This window comes from Daucus carota, chromosome 1, assembly GCF_001625215.2.
Source record: "Daucus carota subsp. sativus chromosome 1, DH1 v3.0, whole genome shotgun sequence".
Classification (NCBI taxonomy): Eukaryota; Viridiplantae; Streptophyta; class Magnoliopsida; order Apiales; family Apiaceae; genus Daucus; species Daucus carota.
Window position 1 is genome coordinate 30879796 of NC_030381.2, and position 26763 is coordinate 30906558.

General features: G+C 34.3%; 3 long non-coding RNA genes across 18 annotated transcripts; all 3 read left to right on the plus strand.

The window, feature by feature from the left end:
• The first annotated feature begins 43 nt into the window (after positions 1-43).
• On the plus strand, positions 44-1599 carry LOC135150855 (uncharacterized). Its single transcript, XR_010289288.1, has 3 exons — positions 44-727; positions 1069-1231; positions 1333-1599. It is a non-coding gene; the product is annotated as an uncharacterized LOC135150855 (long non-coding RNA).
• A 14002-nt stretch (positions 1600-15601) lies between these two features.
• Positions 15602-23002, plus strand: LOC108227810 (uncharacterized). Of its 16 annotated transcripts, none has more exons than XR_010284568.1 (6): positions 15602-16194; positions 16324-16607; positions 16690-16745; positions 16910-21749; positions 22341-22504; positions 22603-23002. It is a non-coding gene; the product is annotated as an uncharacterized LOC108227810 (long non-coding RNA). The 16 variants fall into 16 exon arrangements; XR_010284569.1 differs by having other exon boundaries at positions 16707-16745; XR_010284570.1 differs by lacking the exon at positions 16690-16745 and adding an exon at positions 16608-16661 and having other exon boundaries at positions 16324-16412.
• Positions 23003-23380: 378 nt separating this feature from the next.
• LOC135150856 (uncharacterized) lies at positions 23381-26406 on the plus strand. The gene is made up of 3 exons (XR_010289289.1): positions 23381-25464; positions 25546-25728; positions 26065-26406. It is a non-coding gene; the product is annotated as an uncharacterized LOC135150856 (long non-coding RNA).
• The last annotated feature ends 357 nt before the right edge of the window (positions 26407-26763 follow it).

The window sequence follows — 26763 nt, forward strand, 5'->3', positions numbered from 1 at the left end:
CTCCATATAAGAGGGTATGCTATGGAGTGCTACCCTATATATATATATTCGAAATGATATGTCTTGTCTTTAAAATATTTCTTTCCTTCTCTTTTATTTTTCGAGTACTTTGATTCACATGTGTATTGTTGATGTGATTTATCTCTCTTGTAATACTACCCATTTACAGTTTGTAAAACTAGTTATTACTATTCTATACTTTTACTACAATCGGACCATGGAAAAAAACTTTTCCCGGCCACCTGCTGCAACTTCAGTTATGTTCTATCCCGAGGAAAATAATATCGTTATCGTTGGCAGGGAGGATGGCTCTACACTAATCTATGGTGTTCAGAAAGATATGGTCTTTATCTATATATATTGAAATCTAAGTGTTGTCCATTAAAAAAGAATTATCATTTAGCTATAATGTTCTTATTATCTATTTGGCTTATATAGATGATTGCCAAGATAATGCTCTTATTATCTATTTGGCTTATATAGATGATTGCCAAGATAATGCTCATCAGAAGAGAGTGACTGGCCTTGCTTATTCTAGTGCATTGAATATCCTTTTATCGTCTGGATAAGATGCTCAGGCACATTTTTAAAGTGGAAGGCTAATAGAAGATATCAGATGCATCGGCATATTTCTGTCAAGTGTCACCAGGACCCAAGACATTTGTTGGTTGTACATGAAAGTTGTATAGCCACTCCTGAGATACCTAATCTCGAGCCCTGCAAGCAGGTATCTACAAATTATTTGCAGTGTTGACAATTAATTTATATGCTTTGTTGAATATAACAACATGCTTAATTCACCCACGCTTTATTAGACCTTATTTGAAAGAGGTCGGGGTGATCATTTTGGGTGCAACTATAATGTGTATTAATGATCAAGCACATAACAAATATATATTAATTGTGTGTGTACATATATACCTACATGAACACAATCATATTCGACAGAACTTGACATTGATTTTTCTAAAATAGCCCCTGGTTCAATATCATGTCGCTCCGCTATTTAGAGATCTAAGTTCTTCATGACAGAAGAAAATTCTTAAGCTCTTTAAATATTTCTTTCAGTAGATTCCCCGGGAATTGATCAGTGATGCTGCATACATATTCATGTGATGGCCAGTCTATATATGCCTGCTTTCTTAACAGGCACATTGTTTCCTTGGACTCAGCATCTTTGACCATAAAATTTTTTATCAATCCGAGTGCATATTTTACCTTCTAATTAAAGGTACGTGTTATGTTTAATTAAAATGTATCCTGAAAATATGAGCTTATTAGCGATAACACCCACTTGACTATTGGAAGCTGCCTTCTATATTATATCTACAGCCGGGTGATGTCTGCTTCTACTCTTGCGGCTAATCCTACAAAACACAATCAGTTTGCTCTCGGGCTTAGTGATGGTGGCGTACTAGTTATAGAACTTGAGGAAGAGGATATTGGGGTTGGCATTGTAGCACGCCTTAGCTTGAGACCAGCAACACCTGAGAACTTAATATGAGCTTTTGTGAGAATCAGAGCCCAGTGTCTCTTGAAATCTATATGTTTTAAAACATACATCTAGGGATTGGATTAGTGCAAGAGTTCTGAAGTTTTTTTTTTTTGGTTGACTATGTTAAGTGATGAATGTTCAATGCAAATATACACCTAGTGCGGAATTTGAAATGAGAATTGTCAACAGAGTATGAAAATGAGATAAGAAAGACAATATTTTGCGAGATACAATGTTTCACTTATACAACCTGTAATTTTCAATGCAAATATACACGTAGCTTCCCAATTTCAAAAGAGAATTATCAAAACAAATATGCAAATATACATGCTTGACTATGTTGATTGAAATTTTTTTAATTCAAATATACATGTAGAAGCAGAATATGAACTGAGAACTGTCATCACAGTATGAAATATGAAAATAATAAAAGAAATTCAATATTTTGGTATTCGGGATGTCCGATACCACACATTTCCGAGTATTGGATTTGGCATTATCGAAAATTCCGGACACAGTTACAATATCCAAGTTAATTTTGGACATGGATACGGTGACGTAGCGAATTTTAAAATAATTATTTATTTTCATTTGAGAAATAAATAAATATATATATATATATATATATATATATATATTTCATTATTTTTTAGCTGAAAATGTGCATTTGATTGATTTATAAAATCCAAAAATTAACAACTATAACAAATGTATTAAACATTTTTCTTGCCAATATTCATGTAAGCAAAAATTATGCACAACAAAATAAAAAAAGGGAAAAAGGAAACAGCCTGGATAATGAATGTGGACTTAAAAAAGTCCGAATACATTTTTAATATATAATACATCTCAATACATGTATTCCTCCATCTTTTCACCCTTTTACTATCATCTTATTCATTTCTCTCCACCTTTTCACCACTTCTCATCTTCTTCTTCCTGTTCCCCATCTTTCATAACATCGCTTCTTACACAATTCGTTCTGTAATTCTCAATGATCTTTGATTTTGATTTCTCTGGTAACCATCGACTTTTCCGATGATGAATGGGCTGTATAGAGCTTTCAACGGAGCAGTCCGGCCTCTATCTGTTAGGAGGAGAAAGGTATTTACTGGAAGGAAAAACAGAATAATATATTTCTTGATAATTGGCTTCACATAACAAAATGATTTTAGAGCTTATTATCTATAGCTCTACTATATCAGATACATGATTGCATAATAAGTACTAGATACATAAATTATCAATAAATGAAACTCCTGGTCTTTTATTATTCATGACATATATCTGAAACTTATGGTCTTCCTTTATTCAGCTACTAACCCTTCAACTCCAACTAGCTAGGTTGATATCTCATGACTCATGACTAGCTCCTGATGGGTCAAGTTTAACTTTCAACACCCCCTCTTAAACTTGATCTTCCTTTCCAACTCCAATCCAAGCTCGGAGTCTGAAAAAATCTTCAAACTTTAAGGGTTTTGTAAAAATGTCGGCGATCTGATCATTTGTCTTCCTCCACTTCTTTATTTTCAACACATTCCCTTATGTAATGATATTTGGTGTCTATGTGTTTACTACGGTCGTGAAACACTGGGTTCTTTGCCAGAGCAATTGCAGACTTATTATCAACATATATCGATGTTGCCTTCTCTTGAGGAACTTGAATCATCTTTAACAGCCTTCTTAGCCATATTGCATGACAAACACATGACGCAGCAAAAACATACTCAGCTTCACAAGTGGAGAGAGTCACTATAGGCTGTTTTTTTTTGAACACCATATAAAAGCAGTATCTCCCAGAAAGAATATGAAGCCAGTGGTGCTTTTTCTATCATCAATATCTCCTCCCCAGTCGCTATCACTATAGCCATACAATTCAAATTTTTTTGATGGAAAATAAGTAACACCAAATTCAAGCGTACCTTTGATATAGCGAAGTATCCTCTTGGCCAACCTCAAATGAGTCAGAGTAGGTGCTTCCATAAATCTACTTATCAAACCAACTCCATAAAGGATATCCACGTCAAGTATCTGAGACTTCCTACTAAACTTTTATAAAATGTTGGATTGCAATTTTCCATTCCAAAATTTTTGAGAATTTTTTGTGCATAAGCTTTCTGTGAAACAAAGATCTGGTTTTTCTTTTGTCTTATTTCCATTCCCAAGTAGTATGACATGAGACCAAGATCTGTCATTTTGAACTCCAGTGTCATTGCTTTCTTGAATTCTTCGATCATCTGAGCATTATTTCCTGTGAATATTAAGCCATCCACATACAAACACACCAACATAAAACCTGCATTTTCATCATTTTTAACATATAGCGCATGCTCATCTGGACACTTGACAAATCCATGATCTCGAAAATATTTATCAATTCGATTATACCATGCTCGGGACGCTTGTTTGAGCCCGTACAACGCCTTCTTTAACTTTAAGACTTTATCTTCATGACCTTTAACAACGTATCCTTCAGGTTGTTGAATGTATACATCCTCTTCGAGATAGCCGTTTAAAAACGCTGATTTCACATCCATTTGAAATATATTCCACATATTTTGAGCAACCATAGAAATGATTAATCTAATGGTTTCCAAGCGTGCAACAGGAGCAAAAACTTCTTCATAGTCAATTCCTTGCTTCTGACTATATCCCTTGGCGACGAGTCTCGCTTTATTTTTTATTACATCTCCTTGTGCATTCCTCTTCACCTTATACACCCATTTCTTGTGCATTCCTCTCCACCTTATACACCCATTTCACGCCAACTGTTTTATGACCTCTAGGAAGTGTAGTGAGCTCCCATGTATCATTCCGTTTGATTGCTTCGATTTCCTCATCCATTGCAAGCTTCCAATCTTTATCCATCTTAGCACTTTCAAAATGCAGTGGTTCTGTTTCAGAGAACAAACAAAAGCAGCTCGGATTGTCATCGACATAAAAACTTGGAGTATCAACCACATTTGTTTCAATATAAATATCAGAAAGCCTTCTCGTATGAAGTGGTTCTTCAGAGGATTCATCACTTGATGATGATTGAGAAGCATTAGGTGAATGAGGTAGTGTGGCTATATTTTCTCCTTCATTTGAATTTTCTTCTTGTAGAGGAAAGACCACAAAATCTTCATCTTGAGGCACATCCCAATCCCAGCTATTTTTTTCATCAAACTGAGCATTTCGACTAATAATAACTTTTCCATTAACAGGATTATAAAATTTGTGCCCCTTTGTACCTGGATCATAGCCGATAAAAACCATCTTCTCACTCTTATTTTCAAGCTTTGATCTTTTTTCATCAGGAACATGAATGTAGGCTATGCATCCAAAGACACGCAAATGTGAAACATTAGGCTTTTTACCACTCGAGGCTTGTTCTGGTGTTGCGCCATAAACACTCTTAGATGCTGATCTATTTGATAAATACACTGCACATGCTACTGCTTCAGCCCAAAATTCCTTTGGCATGTTCTTGCTTCTAAGCATGCTACGAACCATGTTCAAAATGGTTCTGTTCTTTCGCTCCACAACTCCGTTCTGCTGCGGAGTTCTTGGCACAGTGAGAAAACGGCGAATTCCATTATTTTTGCAATACTGATTAAAATCAGTAGAAGTAATTCTCCTCCTCGATCTGTTCTCAAAGTTTGGATAAAATATCCACTTTCCTTCTCAACAAGAGCTTTAAATTGTTTAAAAATTCCAAAAGCTTCATCTTTAGTTTTCAAAAAATAAACCCATGTCTTGCGAGAAAAATCATCAATGAAAAGTAAAAAATAATTTGCCTTACCATATGATGCAGGTCTGATAGGTCCACAAATATTGCATGAACATGCTCGAGAGGCTTAGTTGCTCGAAAAATCGCCTTTTGTGGAAAACTTCTTCTTGTTTGTTTACCAAAGAGACATCCTTCACACAGATGATTGGGATGATTGATTTTTGGGAATCCATACACTATTTTTGCATTAGACAGCAACTTCAAACTTTCAAAATTTAGATGGCCAAATCTCAAGTGCCATATCCATGAAGTATCTTCCACACAAGTTTTCAAGCATTTTGGATGATCAACTTCAATTTTCAACAAAAACATTCTGTTTTTCTCCATTGGAACTTTTGCGATTAGCAAGTTTGAGTCATTTCTCAAGGTTAGATAATTATCTTTCATGTGAATATTAAAACCCATCTCAAGCAATTGTCCCAAACTTAATATATTTGTCTTTAAATTAGAAACATAATAAACTTGAGAAATTAAAATATGATTTCCACTTCTGGAACGAATAAGAACATCACATTTTCCTTTGATTAGTGCTTTGGTGTCGTCTCCAAAGGTAATATTTCCTGAAGCCATTGCACTAAAAGTTGAAAACAACTCTTTGTTTCCACTCATGTGATTTGCAGCACCTGTATCAAGATACCAAACATTTTTATCTTTTTCTTCTCTCGTTCCCAATAATAAGAGCAATTCTTCATCCTCCTTTGCTTCCACATAGTTGGCTCGTTCATCTTTTTTTATCATTATTTGGGCTTCTGCATTCATTGGCGTAATGACCATATTTTTGACAAGCATAACATTGAATGCTTGTTTTGTCATACCTTCTGCCTCTGCCTCTGCCTCTGTTAGCACTTTGACTCCCACGTCCTCTTGAGTAGCTCATTGTTCTTTCATTGCTAAAATTCTGGCCTTCTGTAGAACAACCACGACCACGGCCACGACTAAAACTTGCATGCCTTCCTCTGCCACGACCTCTTCCTTGTCCATGATTTTGACCTCTTTTTTGAAATCGCTCCTCTTCTCTATTTTCTCCAAAGGAGACCTTTGTTTGAAGAGCATGAAAATCAGGTTCTTCTTTCTCTATTACCCTTTCTGCATAAGCTTGTAATGATCCCATGAGTTGATCTACTTGCATGGTATCAATGTCGTTTGCCTCTTCAATGGTGACTCCAACAAGTCGTAACTTGGTATTAAGGGATCTGAGAATTTTCTCGTTAATACGTACATCATCAACCTTTTCTCCATATTGCTTCATTTGATTCACTACTTGTGATACTCTTGTGAAGTAATCTTGGACTGATTCAGTCTCCTTCATTTTTAATGCTTCAAATTCACCACGAAGAGTTTGAAGACGTACCTTTTTTACTTTGTCGATTCCTTTAAAATTATTCTGTAATATTTCCCAGGCTTCTTTCGCTTTTCCTGCTGTAGCAACTTTCTCGAACATGGCTTCATCTAAGCCCATGTGAATGATAGAGAGAGCCTGTTGATCTTGCTTGCGGGCTTTTGCCAGGGCATTTTTCTGATTTTGATTCAAAGCTCCTTCATTCTCAGGTTCATCATAACCTTTTTCAACAATATCCCAGGCTTCCTGTGAGCCTAGCAAAGCTTTCATACGGAGACACCAATGACCATAGTTTTCCTTTGTAAGTTTAGGAACAACAAATGGAAATGAATTACTCATTACTTTCTAAGCTCTGATACCAATCTGTTAGCAGGAGAAAGGTATTTACTGGAAGCAAAAACAGAATAATATATTTCTTGATAATTGGCTTCACATAACAAAATGATTTTAGAGCTTATTATTTATAGCTCTACTATATCAGATACATGATTGCATAATAAGTACTAGATACATAAATTATCAATAAATGAAACTCCTGGTCTTCTATTATTCATGACATGTATCTGAAACTTATGGTCTTCCTTTATTCAGCTACTAACCCTTAAACTCCAACTAGGTTGATATCTCATGACTCGTGACTAGCTCCTGATGGGTCAAGTTTAACTTTCAACACTATCCTGTTTCTTGTCTTGTGTCGTGTCGTGTCGACACGGGTACGTTGAACGGAATAGGCGAGTCGGAGTAACACAGCTAAGCAATGAAGAAAATGCTTCAAAACTTGTGGTAAGAATGTGAGAGTATTTAATTATATGAAATCTTGATAATTAAAGACCGGAGTGTATATGATGTAACAACTCTTGAATGTCATGAGGCTGATGATCAAGTGCCCCCTTATTCCAATGATCCAGTGATACTCTTTGGTATCTCTGCTCCTTATTTTATCTGTCCTTTAAAGTAGGCATTTCATTCAGTTACTGATTCTGCACCTATACTGATCTATGATGTTCAGAAAGGTATGGTCTATACTAATCTATGGTGTTCAGAAAGATATGGTCTTTATCTATACTGATATCTAAGTGTTGTGCATTAAAATAAATTATGATTTAGTTATTAAGTTCTTATCATCTATTTGGCATATATAGATGATTGCCGAGATGCATGCTCATCAGAAGAGAGTGACTGGCCTTGCCTATTCCAGTGCATTAAACATCCTTTTATCGTCTGGATATGATGCTCAGGTGCATTTTTAAACTGGAAGGCGTATAGAAGATATCAGATCCAAAGTCACATGACGCTAATAATCCTTTTGGTGTTGCAGATCTGTGCTTGGAACAGATTTGGATGGACAGTTGTCTAGCCACGCTTGAGGGGCCTAACCTCGAGCCCTGCAAGCAGGTATCTGCAAATTATTTGCAGTGTTTTCAATTAATTTATATGCTTTGTTAAGTATCACAACATGCTTCACCACCCTTTATTAGACCATATTGGAAAGAGGTGAGGGTGATCATTTTGGGTGCAACTATAATGTGAATTAATGATCAAGCACGGAACAAATTAATAAATATTAATTGTGTGTGTACATATATACCCTCATGAACACAATCCTATTCGACAGAACTTGATATTGATTTTTCTAAAATTGCCCCTGGTGCAATATCATGTCGCTCTGCTACTGAGATTAACAAGTTTTTAACAACACAAAAAAATTCTCAAACTCCTTAAGTATTGTTTGCAGTGGATTCCCGGGGAATTGATCGTCGGCGATGCTGCATATTTATGTGATGGCCAGTCCATATATATTCCTTCCTTTTTAAAAGGCACATTGTTTTCTTGGACTCGGCATCATTTACCCTCTTGACTGGAAGTTGCCTTCTGTATATTATTTCTACAGCCAGGTGATGTATGCTTCTACTCTTGCGGATAATCCTACAAAACACAATCAGTTTGCTCTCGGGCTTAGTGATGGTGGCGTACTAGTTATATATAGAAGAAGAGGATATTGGGATTGCTTTGTAGCATGCCTTAACTTGAGACCAGCAACAACTGAGAACTTGATATGAGCTCTTGTGATAATCATAGCCCAGTGATTCTTGAAATCTATATGTTTTAAAACATAAATCTAGGGATTGGATTAGTGCAAGGGTTTTGAAGGTGTTTTCTTACTTGACTATGTTAAGTGTTAAATTTTCAATGCAAATATACACCTATGTGTAGAAATTGAAATGAGAATTGTCAACAGAGTATGAAAATAAGAAAAGAAACCAATATTTTGGCATATACAATGTTCCACTTACAAAGCATGTAACTTTCAATGCAAATAAACATGTAGCCACCCAATTTAAAAAGAGAATTAATGTCAACACAACATATATGGAAATAATAAAAGAAACCCAATATTTTTGCTTGACTATGTTAACCCATAAATTTCAATGCAAATATATATGTAGCCACACAATTTGAAATGAGAACCTGTCATCATAGTATGAAAATATTAAAATAATAAAAGAAACCCAATATTTTGATATGCACAAAGTTTCAAAAAAAAAATTGTAATTAGGAGCTAGTATCCAACTCTTTCATATAAATTCTAGGCCCACTATCACCCTCAGGTCCAACATACACAACACCCTTTTAGATGTATAAAAAACACCATCACTTAATAGGCCTCCAAATGGATCAGATCTGATCCGAGTCCATATTAAATATTCATGAATTTGTCTCAAAATAATTTCATTGGCAAATATAATGGGTTATTTATTGAATCAAATATGGATTTAGGTCCATCGACCTGTCTATGATCCAACCCCATCATTATATATATATATAAAATAATATTAATATAATATTTAATACTTATATACTCAATATGTTATTTCTCATCCTATATTTGCACGTCTCTTATCAAATGGGTTATTTATTGAATCAAATATGGATTCTATGTCTAATATGAGCTTACGTGTTATTAGTGTCAATGTATTTGATCTCATTTTTGTAGGTTATGTATTACAATGCTGATGTGAGCATATTTATTATTTTAATTTACACGAGTCAACATGTTTGACTTTCTCTTTTATTTATTTTACCAGGCTCCTCTAATTTGTCTTTTTAAGTTTATATGGTCGGTGCTCCTAATTACCTAAACATTATGGGTGGTAATGCTAGGATTTCCAATGATATAATTTAAATTCATTCAAAGAATTTGTACAATTTTATGTAGATAGCGTATTTACGTCCTTTAGGTAATTTGAAATCCTAATTATTGAAGAAATTTCAGACTGTTATTTATAACTTAGTGTTTCTACCTTATAAATATTAGTGTAATTGTAAGGATAGTGTTTCTACCTTATACACATTAGTGTCATTTTAAGGATAAAGATGGCCACATAATTGATTGTTTAGTATACTTTTCAAATGAAATATAATGTTCACATAAGTTTAGAATTATAGTTTTTACTATTTATATATTTTTTTTGTGGCCTACTTAACTCTTTTGGATACGAGGCTGCTAATCAAATTCCTAAGCTTGTTCCAAATATGGAGGTGGTTATAGGTATTCATCTAAATCTCAACATTAATATTTCATCAATTTCTTTGACTTAAATTTTGTTTGATGTTAAATGGAGAACTTTTAAACAATCCTTGGTAATCTTTTGGAGATACCTACATATACCGAATAGGTAAAACACAGATGGAAAATTATCACAATGGTACCCTAAAGATCGTTTTTCACAAATAAGCTTTTATATGTTATCTACTACTATCGATCTATTTTCTTCCCAGGAAATTTATTACAATGCTACTCAATAGGATTACTTATGAGAATTTTGTTCATTCTTTAAGGCACGCAAATATTGTCAATGTGCAATTGTGCATATTATTATAATTGCTTCATATGATGATGTCTCATTTATTGCTTGCCCAAAAAGAATATATTGAAGCAACATAGGTTTAATTTGTGATATTTTGTTTTGTGTATGTAAATCACTTACTCCCCCTGTTTTTTTTTATATGTCACTTTTGACTTGGGCACGTATCTTTAGGTGCATTGACCGGCTAGCAAAAATTATTATTTTTAATTAATTTTTTTTTTGAATTAAAATTTTGATTATATATTTTTATTCAGAAAAAGAAAATTTCAAAAATAACACTTTTAACTACCCGGTCAAAGCACTTAAAAGTGTGTGCCAAAAAGTCAAACATCATATATTAGAAAACAGAGGGAGTAGTATATACCGGCCATTCTTGGATGTATCTTTGATTTACATGTAAACTTTTGGAGTAAGAATGTTATCATGGCTCAGTTATTCATTATTTCATTTGATTGCTAGTAGAACATTGTAGATACTATGTGGTCAGTGTCATTTTTATCCTAATATTTAAATGCAAAATTAAAATCATGTGTACATTATGAATATCACATTAGGCTATAGCGCAAAATAATTGAATGACATATACAACATGTGAGCTACTTGCATAAGATAGCTATCAAAGACGACTTTTATTTGGAACATACTAGCCGATTTATTTCAATAAGTGAACGCAACTTGTTGGGACAGCCAGCTATAGAGTTCGGAACATTACTAAGCTAGAGACCTGATCTTAATCAATATTCGACAGAAATTTATCAATCCAATTGCATATTTACCTTAACACGCACATTGTTTTGGTGGCCTCGGCATCATTTTCCATAAACTTTGTTATCAATCCGATTGCATATATATACCTTCTAATCAAAGTTACATGTTATGTTTACTTCCAATGTATCTCGAAAATGTGAACTTATAAGCAATACAACCCTCTTGACGGGAAGTTGCCTTCTATATTATATCTACAGCCCGGTGATGTATGCTTCTATTCTTGCGGCTAATCCTACAAAACACAATCAGTTTGCTCTCGGGCTTGGTGATGGTGGCGTACTTGTTAAAGAACTTCGGAGGATATTGGAAATGGCTATGTAGCATGCCTTAGCATGAGACGAGCAACAAATGAAAACTTGATATGAGCTTTTGTGATAATGAGAGCCGGGTGTCTCTTAAAATCTAAATGTTTTAGCACATACATGTACAGATTGGATTAGTGCAAGGGTTTTAAAGATGTTTTTTTGCTTGACTACGTTAATTGATAAATTTTCGATGCGAATATATTTGTAGCCGCACAATTTGAAATGATAATTGTCAATATAGTATGAAAATAACAAAAGAAATCCAATATTTTGGCATATACAATATTTTACTTATAAAGTGGGTAATTAGAAGCTAGTATCCAACCCATTCAAATAAAGCACATGCCCACTATCACCCTGAGGTCCAACATACAAACACCCTGGTAGATGTACGAAAATCACAAAACACATTTTAAATGGACATGGACTGATTAGTTTCAAAAAAATCGGATCCAACAACAATAATCTAATTATTAAATGGACCATATATGGCTATAGGTCAATCTGATCCGTCTATGATCGAACCCCATCAGTATATGCATATATAGAAGAATATTAATATAATATTTAATAATTATATACTCATTATGCTTCTCCGGTCTTATTTATGTATGTCACTTATAAAAATCAAACATTTAGAAAAAATGATACTGAAATACTTATAATTCTATTTTTATAATAATAGTTTTGTTTCGACTTAATTTAGTCAAACTAATAATTTTAATCAACAATTACATATTTTAAAAAACCATGAAACCTTTTGGTATATATTATTTAAACGAATATTTGACCCAAGGATAACCTAAATTTTTTTTAAAATTGGATTATGAAATTGCAAAACATAATTATTTAATGGGATCAATACTTCCAATTGACTAAGTATGAGTCAAGGATCCATTGACATATAGTTCCATATTTAAAAAAAAATAAAAAGCCATTTAAGCACAATAACTGCGTCAAGTGCTATTTTTACCCAAGACTTTGCTACTCCGGGTCTTATAAATCAAATACATCAATCCGCAATATTAGTACCCGCTCTCCAATCCGAGTTGTTAATAATGCACGTAAGTGTGATGATACTGGGCTATGCAGCTCTTTTATGTGGATCTTTATTATCCCTTATGAATTTCAAGGTACTCACTTTAATTAAAATTAATAATTACCGGATTCTCATTCGGGGATAGACTACTCTATAATTTCACACTTTTTCTTGGGCAGTTTATTTGTGAAAATGTATGTATAGCCAAAAATGGACCACATCTCAAATCGGGTCAAGTTCTAATTGTTATAAAATTGTTTCTGTAGTAATACGATCCGCTAAGCCTTATTTGGCCACCCCAGGAGCAACGATTCATGGCCATTATGGGAAAATCCTTTACGAAAGAGATACATTGATTACATTTATATATGAAAAATTGCGATCTCGTGATATAACACAAGGCCTTCCAAAAGTGGAACAGGTATTAGAAGTGCGTTCGATTGATTCAATATCGATGAATCTCGAAAAGAGGGTCGAGGGTTGGCATGAATGTATAACAAGAACTCTTGGAATTCCTTGGGGGTTCTTGATTGGTGCTGAGCTAACTATAGTGCAAATCGCTTTGGTTAATTATAAGATCCAAAAAAATTTATCGTTCCCGGGGTGCAGATCCATAATAGACATATAGAAATTATTGCATGTACGTCAAATAATATAAAAATGTTTGGTTTCAGAAGATGTGATGTCTAATGTTTTCTTACCCGAAACAAAGAAATCATATGCAAGAACCATAGCATTTCGTCATTTATTGGTAAATCCGCTTTGATTCTCTATCAACCGAAAATGGGGGACCATTAACATAAACTACTCCCTCCGTCCCAAAAAGAGTGAGCTGGTTTGACTTTCACGGAGATTAAGAAAAAGGTAGTAAGTTTAGTTGAAAAGTGGGTAAAGTGGTGGGACCTATTAATATTTAATAATAGATTTGAGAGAGTGGAGGAAAGTAGTGGGTGTAATAGTGTTTATTTAATAAAAAGGGAGTATAAAATAGAGAGATAGTGGGTGTAATAGTGAAAAGTAGTGTTCAAAAATAGTAAGTATGATAGGTTCATTCTTTTTGGGACATCCCAAAAAAGAATAAGGGTCACATAAAATGGGAAAGAGGGAGTATTGTTAAAGCTAAATCGCTTGAAGTCCTGATGCAACATGTTACTCTAACATTTATTGCTTAGTCTAGCTTTTATGGAAGCTTTAACAATTTATGGTCTGGTTGTAGCATTAACACTTTTATCTGCGAATCCTTTTGCTCAATTTATAATGTGAAGTTTAAAAGAAAATCTTGTATTCAAAGTAATTTTGGATTGAGTATGATGAATAAAAGATCTTCCTATGTTATACTTTTTAACTCGCGACAACGAATTTATTTGATAGCCCACGAATCCGATTTGGTTATTAGTAAAGCTAAATCAGCGAGGGTACTGCCACGAAAAAATTAAAACCTCGAGCTCGAGGGTGTAGTTTTACTATAAAAAGACCTACTTGCCATATAGCTATTATTGTGAAATATATATGATTAGATGAATATCAATATCTAGGGGTAGACTTTATTATAGACTCTTTCCGATGCTAAAAAAAACTTAAATCGATTGGGATAAAGTTATATATATTTTTACAATTTGACCAATTTGAATATTAAAATGTGTTCAATAGTGGCATATAGTTATTATGAGTCAGATTTAGCAAAAAAAAAAAAGTTATTATGAGTGAGGTAAATGAGTGCTTCACTCCTTTAGTTAAATATAGCACTATGTAAAATTATGTTTTTGTAGGTGATAGTAAACATATATTTCCTTATAATTTGTATCTTCAATGGAACTTTCATTAGGAGAATTATTATGATATAATTTCTTTTTTGATCTTATATATTCAATAACAAGTATACGATTATATGATCAATATTTTCGACAATTTTGACCAAATTTACCTCCTAAATTGCTCGCTAGAGACCGTCCAATATAATTTTATAGCAGAATGTTTTGATTGATTATAATGAACACTTCTAAAATTATATATTGTTTTGAATAAAATCATTAGGGTAATCTAATTTTGAATACATCATCATAATAACTTGTAATATGTAAATTTTCCTAGTCTTTATTGATCCTAATGTATTTGATCTCATTCTTGTATCTATTATTTTAATTCACTCCGGTCAATATGGTGCCTTGGTGCTAGTAATTAACTAAAGATTGTGGGTGGCAATGCCAAGAGCATCTAATGATATTATTTAAATTCATTCTAAAAATTTGTACAATCTTATGTAGGTAGAGTATTTAGGTCGGTTAGAAAATTTGAAATCCTAATTATGGAAAAAAAATTTAGACTTTAATTTATACGATAAGGTTAATACCTTATAAATTACATTAGTGTAACTTTAAGGAAAGTGTTTCCACCTTATAGACATTAGTGTAATTTAAAATATAAGGAAGGCCGCATAGTTCATTTTTAGTGTAATTTACAAATAAAAGTTCACATAAATGTAGAATTATAGTTCTTACATTTTACTCACTTCCCTTTTTAGTTGTCCCATTTGGATTTTAGTGTAATTTACAAATAAAAGTTCACATAAATGTAGAATTATAGTTCTTACATTTTACTCACTTCCCTTTTTAGTTGTCCCATTTGGATTTGTGCCGGTAAAATTGACCAAAGTTTGACTGAAATTTATTAATATTTTCTCAACTAATAAAATTAAAAATAAAGTCATCGGAAATAATTTTTAATCTACTTTAAGATGTAATTTTTAGTTTTTAATATAATGAAAGAGTGACTTATATATAATCTTTGGTCAAAAATTAGTCAATTTGACCGATAAAAAAGGAAATGTGATCACTAAAAAGAGACGGAGGAAAAGTAATATTTTTAAGTGGCGTTACTCTATATCTACTATATGTATTATAAAAGTTATTTAATCATGAGAAAATTCTTTCAGTTTAAAAAGACTATCTAACCCTTTTCAACACTGCTCGAGCGAAAGCAGAATTTTTTATTTAAAATGACTGCTTTATCCTTCAGGAGCTGATTCGAACCTGGTTCCTAACCTTGGCTTTCAGAAGCAATGTTCCACGCCCACACTGAAGCACCCGGTTCATGCTCGACTCCTTCAGTCTTCCACGCCCACACTGAAGCACTGATTCCACGATGATTAAGAGAAGTGAATTTATCTGATTAACAAGTTTATGTATCTAGCTATCTGATTGTTTTAGATCTGTTAATTCTTCATTTTGTGTGCTTTTTCTGTTTATATGTTCTGTTGTCGTCCCTAGATGTTTGGATTTTTGTTGTTTTTTTGGGTGAATTAGGGTTTCGTGTGATATGAATGTGTTGTTTTTGTTCATACGTTTGGTTGATTTGTGCTTGTGCTTTATTCGTGTTCTAAATGTTAATTTGAGAACCAAATGAATTAAGAATTGAAAACCTTTAGGTTTGTATAGTTGTAACTGGTGATTGGGATGCAATTCAGTATTGATATGTATTTGAAACGAATTACTGATATGCATCTGAGCAAAGAGTCGGGAGTGGTTGATATAAATTTGTGTTCAACCTTTTCAGGTGATCAGTAACAAGAAGTTACCCAAATGAGGATTCATTAGACAAATCCATGGAGGTGATATTCATTCCGAATCTCGTCATTTACGGCCAATATTATAAAATCCTGTGTCACTCGTTTCCTGCACAGTTGTATCTTAACTAGAATCAGTTTGTGTTAATCATGTTAAATTGAAACCTTTTTCAGAGTGATAGAAGAATATGTGGCAGATTGATTTGTTCTGTAGCCAAAGAATCTCCACAGCAAGTCGAAGAAACGACCATGGACATGCGAAAGTAATTTTTCTGAAAGACTACAAGTCACCTGATTATTGTTTTGGCACTGTAACATACCTTAGCTCCTCATCTGCAATATCTAAACTGCTTGAACATACAATTTGTGATTAGCTTCCATATTCGATAAATGAAATTACTTGAGTTGATGCATATGCATGCCAGTTTATGCTCAAGTGGATCTTAAATTTACACTAGGTGAGGAACAAACAGTTGGCTGCTCCAACCACAGTGTTTATTCGAGATTCGAAGGTATCACCAACAACTAATTCTTCTTCAGTATTTGGATATTCTCAGATTATCTGGCTTGTCACAATCAAGAGTTTGCTATAACGAGTAAGTATTAATACTGAGATATGCCAATCGAAGAACACGACATTAGATGTTTGTTACTTTATTCCCTCTCCTCAAGTCTTTGCATATGCTTTCTATATATGAATCTTCTTCTGTTATTATGTTTTTTGTCTTTTGACAATATTAGTTCTGAATATTTGATGCAGGGTCTTTACCGGTCACTAGAAATTTCTTCACACAATGTGAAACAGCGGATTTTTGGAAAATCCTAATTGTCGTAGTATATATGATGTAAAAACTTTTCAATATCATGAGCCTGATCAAGTGCCCCTAATTTCAATGATCCAGTGATACACTCTGGTATCTCTGCTCCTTATTTTATCCGGCCTTTAATATAGGAATTTCATTGGGTTACTGATTCTGCAAATATTGAAGATAGACTTTCCAAAGCAATAGTGTCATTTGACATTGAAGATGAACAATTCAATTCTTATTTACATGGATGGATTCTCCTAAAATTCCTCTTGAAGAGCGAGTGATTATCGATACATTAAATGACTCACTTTCATTGGTTGTTCCTCGCAAAAGTTTTCTAAACTCAAGCTTTTATATATGGGTGATGGATGACTACGGGAAATAGGTATCTTGGACTAGGCAGTCCATCACCCATATATAAAAGCTTGAGTTTGGAAAACTTGTGTGAGGAATAATCAGTGAAAGTGAGTCATTTAATGTATCCATAATCACGGGCTCTTCAAGAGGAATTTTAAAAAGATCTAGCCATGAAAGAAATTTGAATTGTTCATCTTCAATGTCAAATGACACTACTGCTTTGGAAAGTCTATCTTCAATAATGCCTATTTTAAAGGTCGGATGAAATAAGGAGCAGAGATACCAAAAAGTATCACTGGATCATTGAAATGAGGGGCACTTGATCACGCTCATGACATGGAAGAGTTGTTACATCATCATGTGCACTACGACAGTTAGGATATTGGACAAATGATCTTCCTATAGTGACAACATATGAGAGCGATTTTTTTTATGACCCTAAAATCCAAGAACAGAAGAACACTCCAGTTTTTTGTATTTCACAACATTCTGCATTTATGTTGAAACTTTGGAAACAGTCACCTGGGATATTGAATATGCAGGAAGGGCTGTTCAGTGATGTAATTCCCCACCCTTGCATAGTATATCTATTAACACTGCATGACCTAATATCTGAAGCATTGTTGAAGAATAATAAATTATAACATCCGGTTAAAAGTATGAAAGGAAATATCTCCCTAATAGTTTTAAAATGTTACCCGCAGTTTAACACTAACTAATGTTGCTTTTGTGAGCTTTGTCTACTTTAGTTTGTAGCGCACACACTATTCAGTTAAAGCAATGTGGCTTTCCGGAGCTTAATTTGCTCTAATTTGCTTTGTAGCACACACTATTCAGTAAAACCTAATGTGGCTTTTGGGAGGTTTTGCTCTCTTTTGTATAGTAGGGCGCACATCCTGTTGAGTAATTTGATGCAGGGTCTTTACCAGTCATTAGGAAATTTCTGCACACAATGTGAAGCAGCAGATTTTCGGAATATCCTAATTGTTGTAGTGTATATGATGTAACAACTCTTCATGAATGTCATGAGCCTGATCAAGTGCCCCTCATTTCAATGATCCAGTGATACACTTTGGTATCTCTGCTTCTTATTTTATCTGGCCTTTAACATAGGCATTTCATTGGGTTACTGATTCTGCAGATATTGATATAGACTTTCCAAAGCAATAGTGTCATTTGACATTGGAGATGAACAATTCAAACTTTTTACATGGATGGATCCTCTTAAAATTCCTCTTGAAGAGTGAGTGATTATCGATACATTGAACGACTTACTTTCATTGGTTGTTCCTCACAAAAGTTTTCTAAACTCAAGCTTTTATATATGGGTGATGGATCCTATTTCCTGTAGTCATCCATCACCCATATATAAAAGCTTGAGTTTAGAAAACTTGTGTGAGGAACAATCAGTGCAAGTGAGTCATTTAATGTATCGATAATAACTGGCTCTTCAAGAGGAATTTTAAAAGGATCTAGCCATGAAAAAATTTTGAATTGTTCATCTTCAATGTCAAATGACACTACTGCTTTGGAAAGTCTATCTTCAATACCTGCAGAATCAGTAACCCAATGAAATGCCTATTTTAAAGGTCAGATGAAATAAGGAGCAGAGATACCAAAGAGTATCACTGGATCATTGAAATGAGGGTCACTTGTGTTAGGTATCAGCCCATTACAAGGTAACATGGACTTTGGTGATCCAAAATATATATAAGGATAATAATTGTATGTTTAGACAATTATTATAAGATATGTCTTGGTCACAAAGATAGAAGACCTAGTTGGAATTGGATTCTGATTTGAGTTGAAGATTTAAGAATTGGATTTCAATTGCAGTTAGGTATTTCAGATTTAGAGTTAGATTCTGATTTGTCTAGTTTGAGATGGCTATATATACATAGTCATATTGTGTTTGATAGGTGTGCTCAAGATGTAGACTTAGGTATCGCTCGAGGGCGGATACTTGGGTAGTAGGCTTGAGTATCCAAGTTTAGTTTGATTGTATTATTGATAATGGTTTTGATTAATAATACAAGTTGGGACGTGGATTTTCCACGTCAAATATATTGTTGTGTGTCCGCTTTGTATTAGAAGATTGAATCTCGTATATTATCTCTAACAAGTGGTATCAAGAGCCGAGGTTAGGATCGTGATTGATGGGGTTGAGGATAAATTCGGGATTCAATCGAGAATGCAGAGTATGGTGAATTTTGTTAGCAGGAATAGGCAAAGTTACGTGCGGTATGATGGTTGACTTGCACCGTGGATCAATCATGATGGACTCAATATGGAAGAAGATTAGATGGTTCTTCTAGATCGAGGCCGGAGGATTGTGAAAGCAAGGATCGGGTGACTCATGGATGGAAGAGCACTCGGGGTTGATGCACGTGATTTTGTAGATGGATAAAATTTGGAAGAACGAGACATGGAGATTCTTGTTCGAGGGGAGGCATTGGCGGATGGACGTCGATGTCTTGATCGTGATTGTTGATTGTATTGGGCTGAAGGGGAGGATTGTTAGGTATCAGCCCATTACAAGGTAACATGGACTTTGGTGATCCAAAATATATAAGGATAATAATTATATGTTTAGACAATTATTATAAGATATGTCTTGGTCACAAAGATAGAAGACCTAGTTGGAATTGGATTCTGATTTGAGTTGAAGATTCAGAATTGGATTTCAATTGCAGTTAGGTATTTCAGAGTTAGAGTTAGATTCTGATTTGTCTAATTTGAGATTGCTATATATACATAGTCATATTGTGTTTGATAGGTGTGCTCAAGATGTAGACTTAGGTATCGCTCGAGGGCGGATACTTGGTTAGTAGGCTTGAGTATCCAAGTTTAGTTTGATTGTATTATTGATAATGGTTTTGATTAATAATACAAGTTGGGACGTGGATTTTCCACGTCAAATATATTGTTGTGTGTCCGCTTTGTATTAGAAGATTGAATCTCGTATATTATCTCTAACAACTTGATCAGGCTCATGACATGGAAGAGTTGTTACATCATGTGCACTACGACAATTAGGATATTGGACAAATGATCTTTCTATAATGACAACATATGAGAGCGATTTTTTTTTATGACCCTAAAATCCAAAAACGGAAGAACACTCCAGGTTTTGGTATTTCACTACATTCTGCCATTATGTCGAAACTTTGGAAACATTCACCTAGGATATTGAATATGCACAAAGGGCTGTTCAGTGATGTAATTCCCTACCCTTGCTTAGTATATCTATTAACACTGCATGATATAATATCTGAAGCATTGTTGAAGAATAATAAATTATAACATCTGGTTAAAAATTTGAAAGGAAATATATCTCTGTAATAGTTTTGAAATGTTACGGAAAGTTTAACACTAACTAATGTTGCTTTTGTGAGCTTTGTCTACTTTAAATTGTAGCGCACACACTGTTCAGTTAAAGCAATGTGGCTTTCGGGAGCTTAATTTGCTCTAATTTGCTTTGTAGAGCATACAATATTCAGTAAAACCTAATGTGGCTTTTGGGAGGTTTGCTCTCTCTTTTGTATTGTAGGGCACACATCCTGTTGAGTAAAAACTAATGTAACATGTGATGGGAGCACAACAATTTTTTGAAGTTGATTATTATTAGGTACATTTTCTATCAGTAACCACCACAACAATAATGTCTGCGCGCGCGCGCACACACACACATATATATATTCGAAATGACATGTCTTGTCTTGACTTATGTTTTTTTGGAAGTAATCTATATACATATATAGTTGGCCATGTATTTTTCAGTCATGAAATTGATACTAAATTTTTTGATCTTTTTATCTTAAAAATATTTCTTTCCTTCTCTTTTAGTTTTCAAATACTTTTATTCACATGTGTATTGTTGATGTGATTTATCTCTCTTGTAATACTACCCATTTACAGTTTGTAAAACTAGTTATTACTATTCTATACTTCTACTACAATCGGACCATGGAAAAAAACTTTTCCCGGCCACCTGCTGCAACTTCAGTTATGTTCTATCCTGAGGAAAATAATATCATATCGTCTGCAGGGAGGATGGCTCTATACTAATCTATGGTGTTCAGAAAGATATGGTCTTTATCTATATATACTGATATCTAAGTGTTGTACATTAAAAATGAATTATCATTTACCGATTAAGTTCTTATTATCTATTTGGCTTATATAGATGATATTGCCGAGATAATGCTCATCAGAAGAGAGTGACTGGCCTTGCCTATTCTAGTGCATTAAATATCCTTTTATCGTCTGGATAAGATGCTCAGGTACATTTTTAAAGTGGAAGGCTAATAGAAGATATCAGATGCATGGGCACATTTCTGTCAAGTGTCACCAGGACCAAAGACATTTGTTGGTTGTACATGAAAGTTGTATAGCCACTCCTGATCGGGACCTAATCTCGAGCCCTGCAAGCAGGTATCTACAAATTATTTGCAGTGTTGACAATCAATTTATATGCTTTGTTGAATATCACAACATGCTTAATTCACCCATGCTTTATTAGACCTTATTTGAAAGAGGTCGGGGTGATTATTTTGGGTGCAACTATATTGTGTATTAATAATCAAGCACATAACAAATACTCCCTCCGTTTCAATTTACATGTCCACTTTTAAAACAAAATTTTGTTTCAAATTACTTGTCCACTTCAACTTTCAATGCAAAATCATATTTCCAAAGTCAATTTTACTCCACATATCTCTTATTTATATTTCCTAGATCAATCTCACTCCACATATTTTGATCATGTAATGCAATTAATTTGTGAACATCCACTTTCCTTAAACTGTGTGATTATTTTAAAGTGGAATCAAATTTGAAACGGAAGGAGTATATATTAATTGTGTGTGTACATATATACTTACATGAACACAATCATATTTGGCAGAACTTGAAATTGATTTTTCTAAAATAGTCCCTGGTGCAATATCATGTCACTCTGCTATTGAGAGATCTAAGTTCTTCATGACAGAAGAAATTCTCAAGCTCTTTAAATATTTCTTGCAGTAGATTCCCGGGGAATTGATCAGTGATGCTGCATATATATTCCTGTGATGGCCAGTCCATATATGCCTGCTTTCTTAACAGGCACATTGTTTTCTTGGACTCGGCATCTTTGACCATAATTTTTTTTTATCAATCCGAGTGCATATTTTACCTTCTAAGTAAAGGTACGTGTTATGTTTAATTAAAATGTATACTGAAAATATGAGCTTATTAGCGATAACACCCTCTTGACGGGAAGCTGCCTTCTGTATTATATCTACAGCCGGGTGATGTATGCTTCTACTCTTGCGGCTAATCCTACAAATTAAAACCCAATCAGTTTGCTCTCGGGCTTAGTGATGGTGGCGTACTAGTTATAGAACTTGAGGAAGAGGATATTGGGGTTGGCATTGTAGCACGCCTTAGCTTGAGACCAGCAACAACTGAGAACTTGATATGAGCTTTTGTGATAATCAAAGCCCAGTGTCTCTTGAAATCTATATGTTTTAAAACATACATCTGGGGATTGGATTAGTGCAAGAGTTGTGAAGTTTTTTTTTTTGCTTGACTATGTTAAGTGATAAATGTTCAATTCAAATATACACCTAGTGCAGAATTTGAAATGAGAATTGTCAACAGAGTATGAAAATGAGAAAAGAAAGCCAATATTTTGGCATATACAATGTTTCACTCATACAGTCCGTAATTTTCAATGCAAATATACATGTAGCTGCCCAATTTCAAAAGAGAATTATCAAAACAAATATGCAAATATACATGCTTGACTATGTTAATTGATTTTTTTTAATTCGAATATACATGTAGAAGGAGAATATGAAATGAGAACCATCAACATAGTATGAAATATGAAAATAATAAAAGAAACTCAATATTTTGGTATTCGGAGTGTCCGACACAACACATTTCTGAGTATCGGATTTGGAATTATCAAAAATTCCTGACATAGTCACAATGTCCAAATTAATTTTGGACATGGATACGGGGATGCAGCGAATTTTAAAATAATTATTTATTTTCATTTGAGAAATAAAAAAAATATATTGCATTATTTTTTAGTTGAAAATGTGCAATTGATTGATTTATAAAATCCAAAAATTAACAACTATAATACCGGTATTTATAGTGCAAAATCAGGGTACAAATTGTGGTCTGAGCAGAATACTCCTCAGCTTGAGAATATGCAATCTGCAGGGTGGAAGAAACTGTGGTCATTAAAGATCCCTCATAAGATCCGTATGTTTCTGTGGAGAATATGCAGGAATAATGTTCCTGTGCGAAATATGTTAAGGGAGAAGGGGGTTAATATTCCCATTTTGTGTCCTATGTGTAACATAGAAGTGGAGCATTTACTTCATATTTTTTTCGACTGCAAATTTGCCTCGGAGTGCTGGAAAGTTATGAATTTATCATATGATATGAGAAATGCAGACTCTGCCTCTAACTGGTTACTTCATAAGCTTGCTACAACAACGGACGAGGAGGCTTCTGTCATTGCTACTGTCTTGTGGGGCATCTGGTATGCTCGGAACTTAAATGTTTGGGAGCTCTGAGTCCCTCTGTTGCTATGGAAGGAAGTAAAAGGCAGGTATCGGATTGGAAGGAGGTTAAGTTAAGGAAGCATGTTTCTCGATCAAATGTAAATGATGGTCAGCAAGAGCATATTCAGAAATGAATGCCGCCTGTCGAAGGTACCCTCAAGCTTAATGTTGATGCATCTGTTATCCAGGGGAGCACCTCGTTTCAAATTGGAATGGTGTTGCGTGATTGTCGTGGCCATTTTATCCAAGGAAAGTGCATGCACTATGCTGGAGAGGTAACAGCTCTTGAGGCAGACTTTTGGAATTTGTGAGGCCCTCTCTTGGATGCTCGCTAGGAGTGGCCAATCTGTTCAAATTGAGAGTGACTCTCTGGTTGCAATCAACTTCATCTGTAGTAAGACGGCAAATCAACTTGAAATTGGTCATGTGTTTGAGATGTGCCCAGAAATCATGCAAATTAGACCCGATTTGTCCTTGCACTTTGTTAGAAAGCAAGCCAATGAGGCGGCGCATTTAATGGCGCGTGTACCTTGTGAGCTAAATAGCTACAATTTATTCTTGTCTCCTCCATTGTCTGTGTTGGAGACTATTGTTTCTGAGGTTTCAGTGTTTTAATGGAAACTCTCTTGTTTTCAGAAAAAAAAAATGTATTTAACATTTTTCTTGCCAATATTCATGTAAAGCAAAAATTATGCACAGCAAAGTAAAAGAAAGGGAAAAAGGGAAACAATTGGATAATGAATGGGGACTTAAAGATGTCCAGATATATTTGTAATATATAATACATCTCAATACATGTATTCCTCGATCTTTTCACCCGTTTACTACCATCTTCTTCATTTCTCTCCACCGTTTCACCACTTCTCATCTTCTTCTTCCTGTTCCCCATATTTCATAACATCGCTTCTTACACAATTTCTTCCGTATTTCTCAACGATCTTTGATTTTTGATTTCTCTGGTAACCATTGACTTTTCCGATGATGAATGGGCGGTATAGAGCTTTCAACAGAGCAGTCCGGCCTCTATCCTGTTTCTTATCTTGTGTCGTGCCGTGTCGACACGGGTACGTTGAATGGAATAGACGAGTCGGATTAACACAGCTAAGCAATGAAGAAAATGCTTCAAAACTTGTGGTAAGAATGTGAGAGTATTTAATTATATGAAATCTTGATAATTAAAGACCGGAGTGTATATGATGTAACAACTCTTGAATGTCATGAGGCTGATCAAGTGCCCCCTTATTTCAATGATCCAATGATACTCTTTGGTATCTCTGCTCCTTATTTTATCTGTCCCATAAAATAGGCATTTCATTCAGTTACTAATTCTGCACCTATACTAATCTATGATGTTCAGAAAGATATGGTCTATACTAATCTATGGTGTTCAGAAAGATATGGTCTTTATCTATACTGATATCTAAGTGTTGTGCATTAAAATAAATTATGATTTAGCTATTAAGTTCTTATTATCTACTTGGCGTATATGGATGATTGCCGAGATACATGCTCATCAGAAGAGAGTGACTACCCTTGCCTATTCCCGTGCATTAAACATCCTTTTATGGTCTGGATATGATGCTCAGGTGCATTTTTAAACTGGAAGGCTTTTAGAAGATATCAGATCCAAAGTCACATGACGCTAATAATCCTTTTGGTTTTTGAAGATATGTGCTTGGAACAGATTTGGATGAAAATACCAGTCGACTAATTTCATGAATGATCATGGAAATGCTTTGTCTCCCCGGCACAATTCTGTCAAGTTTCACCAGGACCAAAGACATATGTTGGTTGTACATGAAAGTTGTCTAGCCACTCTTGAAGGGCCTAACCTCGAGCTCCGCAAGCAGGTATCTGCAAATTATTTGCAGTGTTGACAATTAATTTATATGCTTTGTTAAGTATCACAACATGCTTCACCACCCTTTATTAGACCATATTTGAAAGAGGTCAGGGTGTTCATTTTGGGTGCTACTATAATGTGAATTAATGATCAAGCACAGAACAAATAAATATTAATTGTGTGTGTACACATATACCTACATGAACACAATCATATTCGACAGAACTTGATATTGGTTTTTCTTAAATTGCCCCCTGGTGCAATATCATGTCGCTCTGCTACTGAGATTAAAAAGTTTTTAATGACAGAAAAAATTCTCAAACTCCTTAAGTATTGTTTGCAGTGGATTCCCGGGGAATTGATCGTCGGTGATGCTGCATATTCATGTGATGGCCAGTCCATATATGATATATGCCTGCCTTTTTAAAGGGCACATTGTTTTCTTGGACTCCGCATCATTTACCCTCTTGACTGGAAGTTGCCTTCTGTATTATATCTAGGGCCAGGTGATGTATGCTTCTACTCTTGCGGTTGATCCTACAAAACACAATCAGTTTGCTCTCGGGCTTAGTGAAGGTGGCGTACTAGCTATAGAAGAAGAGGATACCGGGATTGCTTTGTACTACGCCTTAGCTTGAGACTAGCAACAACTGATAACTTGATATGAGCTTTTGTGATAATCAGAGCCCAGTGACTCTTGAAATCTATATGTTTTAAAACATACATCTAGTGATTGGATTAGTGCAAGGGTTTTGAAGGTGTTTTCTTACTTGACTATGTTAAGTGATAAATTTTCAATGCAAATATACACGTACATGTAGAAATTGAAATGAGAACTGTCAACAGAGTATGAAAATAAGAAAAGAAACCAATATTTTGGCATATACAATGTTCCACTTACAAAGCCCCCGTAACTTTCAATGCAAATAAACATGTAGCCACCCAATTTGAAAAGAGAATTGATGTCACCACAACATATATATATGAAAATAATAAAAGAAACCCAATATTTTTGCTTGACTATGTTAGCCGATAAATTTTT